The sequence below is a fragment of the Apis dorsata genome, unplaced genomic scaffold (genome assembly GCF_000469605.1).
Source record: "Apis dorsata unplaced genomic scaffold, Apis dorsata 1.3 scaffold_56, whole genome shotgun sequence".
Classification (NCBI taxonomy): domain Eukaryota; kingdom Metazoa; phylum Arthropoda; class Insecta; order Hymenoptera; family Apidae; genus Apis; species Apis dorsata.
Window position 1 is genome coordinate 686,316 of NW_006263356.1, and position 6,139 is coordinate 692,454.

Sequence of the window (6,139 nt, forward strand, 5' to 3'; positions counted from 1 at the left end):
TTTTTCTTTTTATCAGGGCGGTGTGTTACGTTGCGGTTGGAATGTTGTTGAAGTACGATGAACACGGAGGAAATCGTCTTTTTTTTTTTCCTCTTTGAATTTTTTCCATTTTTCATTAGAGGGGGAGTAACATTGTTACTATTATTTTTATTATTTTTCCGCGTGTAGATAATACGTATTGGAACGTGATTAGGATAAATATGGAAGAAATTATTGAATTCGTCTTTTCGAGTAATATTGTTCGCCATTGCTGTTATCATTTTTCATATGATGGAATATTGTTAGAATGGGATAAGAAAATTAGTTGGTTTTAATTAATGAAATTAATTGTTGTCTGTATATCGTTCTACTGTTTCGATATCAAATTCGTTATTCATAGTTTTCGATTATTGCTTTAATTCAATTTGACATAACATTCAGCTTCCATTATATTTACTTATCGAAGATATATAAATGGAAAGTAAAAGTAGCGATCGAAACAGTGAAACGAGTCCTTGCTTTTGAAGATCGTGTGAGTGTGACTAAAAAGTGGCGAGCGCTTCCATTTAAGAAAAAAAAAAATTAGCCCCCGATGTTTTGCTTATAACCCTTTGCTTCATCTTATTTGGACCCGAGAAAAAACTTGCTGAAAAAATGGTTTATTCACATTGGATGCCCGTGGGAAACGTTTCTTCCGAGGTTTTACACCAGATTTATATTTTTTTATATTGTCTTTACAATTATTTAACTTACTTTTCATCACACGTATAACTAATAATAACAAATTTTTTATTATTTCATTATACGCATAAGAATTGGTTTTTTAATGACAAAAATTAATATATCTATCACTTAAGTACCAATAAATTAAAATTAATTATGCATATTAAAAAATAATGATAACTTAACGATATTATATTATTTACTAATTTTGATTAAAAATTAATCGATGCTCTTCGACGAAATGTTCAAATATAAAAATACTCGATTTTGCATTATTTTGTATTAATTTTTCTCCTAGTTTTAAAAAATCAATTCAACTATCTCTACAAAATAAAAATTATAATAAAAGATATAATTTTTTAAAATAATAAAAATAAAAATTTAATTTATAATAAAAGATATTATTATTATTATTCGATTGATCATTTATCATTTAATTTTAATTTCTTTTCTCGATATCATATCCAATCCAATAATATAAATAATTAAACGCAAAAGGCCGATGCAATTTATTATTACCGGAACGTTTCGATCGCATTCACGATATCGATTCAGACGGCCCCGTGTACATCCAGGTAGAAGAGAGATACGGCTGCAAAAACGATTATCATGCAAGTATATCGCTAAACTCATCGCTATTTGCGATGGAATCCAGATTTATCCTGTTTATTCGGCCGAACCCTGTCGCACGACTTTTTACCCAATCTGTTTTCGTTACGTGGACGAGAGATCTTTTTGGTCGACCTCCGAACTCTTTCATTTTGTTCCCCCGTCGAGTTTCTGCATTTTATTTCTCTCGGTCGGGATTGTCTATTTTTGCGCCATACTACGCGGACGCGTCATCGTTTCTCCGAACAGAAACTTAGATTAAGTATCTTCTTTTCCGTTCCGGTTACTTTTCCACGGAGGCGAAGAAACGCATCAGACAAAAATATTTTGTATCGTGATACTATATGTTGTTATACGCGTTTTAATAGTTTTTTTTTTTTTCTTTCTTTCTTTCGTTACAATGATCGATTCGATTTATTTTATTTATACGAGATTGATAAAATATCTTGATTCGAACTTATTTGAACTTATTACTTATTACTTAATTAGAACAATGTTACATGGTGTTAAGAAATTTCTGTATAAATTTATATTTTAAATCGATATACAAAATTTTATGAATTTTTTTTTCTGCTTTGATAAATAATATTAATAATGATTCATAAAGAATAAAAATATAATTGGAGGATATTAAAAACTTTATAGATATTCAAATAAAAATTCGATATAATTATACTTGATGGTAAACGTTAATATAAATTAAAATACTATGCTACAAAGAAATGAAAGAAAATCGATAATTGTTTCAATATTAATATAATTTTTCATAATGTATATTCGAACTTTGTCACCTTTAACGCATCATTGAAGGGTTAATAAGAATGAAACGCATTAAGTACATCACAGCCGAAGAACTTAACCGTCTCTCACCGGCGATGACGTGGATTTCATCCCGCCCTGTCCCACCACCAAATAAAGATTACGTGTCGTGGTGTTTTGCAATTTTAACGGACTGCCAGTTTTTTCTCGATGGCGCGGCATGCGGGCACAAAATCGGTCGACCATACTTTAAAATGCGCCTAAGGGAAGGGAGAGAAGTTTGAAACAGCAGGGGATGGAAAAGTGATGGAGGTTGGCTGTGGGATGGAATTTGGGCCCCACCCTGCTGCATAGTTAAAAACGGTAAGCCAGCCAATGTCTGCCTACAACCATTGCTACCCCCCAAGCCACGGGAAATACGTTTCCTTACCCTGGGCCCAATCGATCGTCGAACCACCCTTCATTTTTTAAATGTCGCCATTCAAAGATTATGGCTGAAAGTGTTAAGATAGAAGGATGTTAATCAATGGAATATGGAACGCTGAATGTATATAATCAATTCGAAGGATAAATTATTGAATTGTGGGACAAATTTATTGAGATCGTAAAGAGATGATTGATTTTATCCTTGGAAAAGAAATAACGTGTAATTATCTGTATAGTCTTTGAATAAGAAGTAAGAATATTTCTACTATTTCATTATAGTTCATAATAATATTTTTAGATGATAAATATAAAAATATTTGAATTTTAGTCGTATAAGATTTATGATGATTTCAATGTTTTTGAAACGTATTCTAAAAACATGTAAATTTTTCGCTAAAAATTTGGCATTAAAAGAAAGAAAAATAAAATATTCTCATACGATTTAACAAACAAAATATTATGTTAAAAGATTCTATATCTCATAGCAGTATCTCTCTCTCTTTCTCTTTCGTTGATCGTTGACCAGCAAATTAGTTTTTTTCCTCCCTTCTCTTTGAAGGGGAGTTCACCATCGTCGAAAGAGAGGGTAGACAAAAAGTGGGGATAAGTAAAATACTATCCTAGAGAAGCATCGGTGGTGGTGCTGGTATATATTAGAGGGAGGGGCTCAAGAGGGTAACTGTGTAGGGAACGAAAATGGTAAGGTAAAACGGGGATATATACCTACGAAGAAGAAGAAGAAGGAAGAAGGGGTGGTGCACGGAAAGTAACGTGAGAGATAAAAAGGGGGCTGTTCGGTGGGACAGGGATAGCCGTGAAGATAACCAAGAAACTGAGAGAGAGAGAAAGATTGCAAAAAGAAGAAGTGAAAGAAAGAGAGAGATGGGAAAGATTTAGCGCGAACTAGATAAAGAGAGAAAGAGGGAGAGAAATAGTGAGAAAGGGAGAGAAAGGAAAGGTAGGGGGATCGAAACGGCGACTCAGTCCATCTGTCCGGTGTTTTGTCCAAGCGGCGGCAGAGGCACTAGACAAAAACTCACCTAACCCTTCCTTGATTACAATGCCGGTAAAAAGCGAAATACTAACCGCTGCTGCTGCTGCTGCCTGGTGCTGCCGCCAGTGGTGTGCGGTGCCGTTGCCGCGCGAGAACGGCCGCTTCTAAGAAACTAGACTCGTTTTTGCGTTGCATCGGAAGAGCGTCCGTACCGTGAGCTATCGAACAAAGAAGCTGTACCATTCGTTCGCTCTCACCCTCATCCTCTCTTCTCTTTACCACGTCCAACGTCTTTTACCCAGGACCACCTCCCTCATCTACCGATGGCTGCTTCTAGACCACTCCTAACCTCACTTCGCTTAGCCACTGGATCCTTCTTGGCTTCCTTTTTCTTTTCTCTCGTCATCTTCCTTCTTTACTTCGTTCATCCTTCTTCACGTTTCTAAGCTTCGTTTATATATATATGTTCCATCGAATGGTTATTTTCTTAATCCTTTCCCGATTTCTTCGTACCATGATCATGCTTCTTCATTCCCTGCCTAACTTTTCTCCCTGTCCATTACGCTGGAGGATTTATCGATTCTTCTTGAAGCATTTGATGGTATTCCCGAAGGAAATCTCTTTTCTTTTCCTTCAGTTTTGCGAAGTTTATTTCAGCTGATGAAAACTCTTTAGATTGTCTCTTAGCTTTGTTTGATTACACGAAAACAATTTTGTTATTTAATAAATTTGTTCAATTGGAAAAAGAAATTAGAGCGTGGAAGAATCGTTTGAGAATAGAATCGATTGATGTGAAATAATTATTAGAAGTATAGCTGTTTCTAATAATTAGAACTATTATTTGATATGTTCACAAGAAGATTAAACAAACATTAACAAGAAGAAGAAACTCCATTAACAATGAATATTTAAAAAATAGTAAATTAAGACTATCAACTGTAAAAAACATTAAATTAATAGGTATGATACATAACCTTCAAACGAAAATTCATAAATAACCTCAGAGATTAAAAGTTATGCGAAGCATATTATTGAAACTTTATCCATGTAAAAGAAGATCTTAAATATCGATAATCTTTCAAGCATTTCGTTAACAAAACTAAATGAAGACTTATAAATAAAAAAGAAAAAGTATAAAGAGAACGAGGAGACAAGATAGTAGAGCATCTTGTAATCCGCTGAAAAGTGATGGAATGACAGTGAACTGTGGACACAAAAGAGAAAAGTCGGTGGTGGCAAAGAGGTGGCGCGTACGCATCGTTCCCAGGGAGGCTGAGGAGACCACGGTAGGATCAGGTTTTTCTTAGCGCGTCCCTGGTGCGCGGTATTGGATGCTATGCCGTGACGACTCTGCCTCCGACTCGCGTACGTGTTCCCCGCCGACAAAAACGATTATCTCGTGCCAAAAAAGTTGTTATGTAAATGCACTGCTTGTCCTAGACTGTCGGTCAGAGGTATAGCTACTTTACTTGATCGCGCGAGGAGGATGTTCAGTAGAGAGTCTTTCCTATCGGATAATTACGATCAGAGTGTACTCAAATTAAATCTCTAAGAGAAATTAAATTTACCATTGCCTGTCCATATGAATACACGTATTTCAATTATAATTTTCTTTTATATATCTAAAATTTCCATTTCTAACTATGTATTTAGAATTGTTTAATATACTTTCACCTCAATTATTCAGATCAATTTAGAATTTATAGAATTTCATTCGTTTTAGTTAACAAATTAACTTGTATAATTATTGTACTCTGTATAATAATTAAAATTTCACCAATAATATTAATCCATAATCGTTAATTTCACAATACGCTGGTATTCAAATAAATAAAATTTTATGGCACTTATTAGAGGAGCATAACGATGCTCGTTTCGTGAAATGAACCCAGTGGAAAGAACGTAAAAGTGGGGGAATGGGGAACGTAGGAGATCGGCGCCTCATTAGAAAGATCCACATATCCCTTCGGGTTCAGCCGTGGCTGCAGGGGCCAACGTCAGAAAAATCTCGCGGAACGAGTCACCCCGCTGCTGTCAGGGACTTACTCGTATCTCGGTCGGTGTATATAAGCGTGAGACCGGGCCCCAGCTTCGTAATAAGACCTGACGGCCAGGTTTTTCAGGGGCCGGCTCTACCGTATTGCTCCGTATCTCCTTCTGCATTTCTTCTCTCTATCGTTCTCTCTTAGCTTCCTGTCGCTCTCTTTATTTTTTGCTACCTATCTCTCTCTCTCTTTTCTTCTCATCCCTTAAATATATCCCTTTTTCTCTCCTCCTCCTTCTCCTCCTCCTCCTCTTCTTCCTCCTCCTCCTCCTCCTCTTCATCTCGCTGATACTTTTGCTCTCCTCTCGTTCTTCCTCTCGTTTCTCGGTTCATCTTCCGTTTTATCTTTCTCCCCCTTTTGTTTTAATTTCTATCCTTCCCTCCTTGTCGCGCACAGGCATACGGTTGTTTCTTCGGGACACACCATATCTCTCTCTCTCTCTTTCTCGTTCCTTTCCTCGACCTGCGGCGTCCGATGCCATGCCAGCGGTACCGGTATTAATTTATACGCTGTACGTGTGTGCACGCCGCTTTTTCTCGCAGTTCCTCGAAATTTGCAAGAAACTAGTCGGACACCCTGGCGGCTCGACCGTCTGCCGCATACT

The 6,139-nt window shown here is 36.4% G+C and overlaps 1 protein-coding gene across 1 annotated transcript in view; it reads left to right on the forward strand.

The window, feature by feature from the left end:
- LOC102679045 (NGFI-A-binding protein homolog) overlaps positions 1 to 6,139 on the forward strand; it is a 17,900-nt gene that overhangs the window by 5,864 nt on the left and 5,897 nt on the right. The gene's annotated exons all lie outside the window — the stretch shown is intronic.